Below are 1,015 nucleotides of genomic sequence, written 5' to 3' on the forward strand. Positions count from 1 at the left end.
TCAAAATGCATATCCCAGATCAAGATCATACCGCATTCATAACAGACCAAGGTCTGTATTGCTACAAGGTTATGCCCTTCGACCTAAAGAATGCGGGGGCAACCTACCAGAGAATGGTGAACAAAATGTTCGTCAAGCAGATCGGCCGGAATATGTGGACGACATGCTTGTCAAGAGCAAGCAGTCAAAGTTGCATCTTTCCGATCTGGCCGAAGCATTTGAAGTTCTCCGAAAGTATCAAATGAAGCTCAATCCGGCCAAGTGTGCCTTTGGATTCTCCTCGGGGAAGTTCCTTGGTTTCATGGTAAACAACCGGGGGATCGAAGCCAACCCAGAGAAGATAAAGGCTGTGCTCGAGATGGAGGCACGCAAGATTCGGAAGCAGCTTCAGTGGCTCAATGGCAGGATTGCAGCTCTAAATAGATTTGTCTCAAGATCAACCAATAAGTGCCTTCCTTTCTTCAAAGTCTTAAGAAAGAAAGGGTCGTTTGAGTGGACGGCAGAGTACGAACAAGCGTTAGAGCAGTTAAAGAACTACCTCTACTTGGCACCTCTGCTCGCCAAGCCCAAACCGGGAGACAAGCTCCACTTATACCTGGCGGTGTCCGACAGGAGGGGGTACGCCAAAGTCCCGTTTATTACACAAGTAAGGTCATGACCGGGGCCGAGACGAGATATCCCCAAATAGAGAAACTGGCTCTCGCCTTAGTCACCTCGGCCTGAAGACTTAGGTCGTACTTCCAAGCACACACCGTCGTAGTGTTTACCAACCTGCCCCTGAAGAACATCTTCCATAAACCAGAGACATCAGGGCGCCTGATGAAGTGGACATTGGAGTTGAGCGAGTACGACATCCAGTTCGAGCCTAGAACTGCGTTGAAAGGGCAGGCAATGGCAGATTCATCGCGGAGCTCACCCCACGACCTCAGCCGGCCAAGTTCGACCTCCCGTGGATGATCTACGTAGACGGATCTTCCAATGAGAGAGGGTGCGGAGCAGGAATCCTCTTGCTCGC

The sequence above is a fragment of the Momordica charantia genome, assembly GCF_013281855.1.
Source record: "Momordica charantia cultivar OHB3-1 chromosome 10 unlocalized genomic scaffold, Mcharantia_2.0 BLBB01000010.1, whole genome shotgun sequence".
NCBI lineage: Eukaryota > Viridiplantae > Streptophyta > Magnoliopsida > Cucurbitales > Cucurbitaceae > Momordica > Momordica charantia.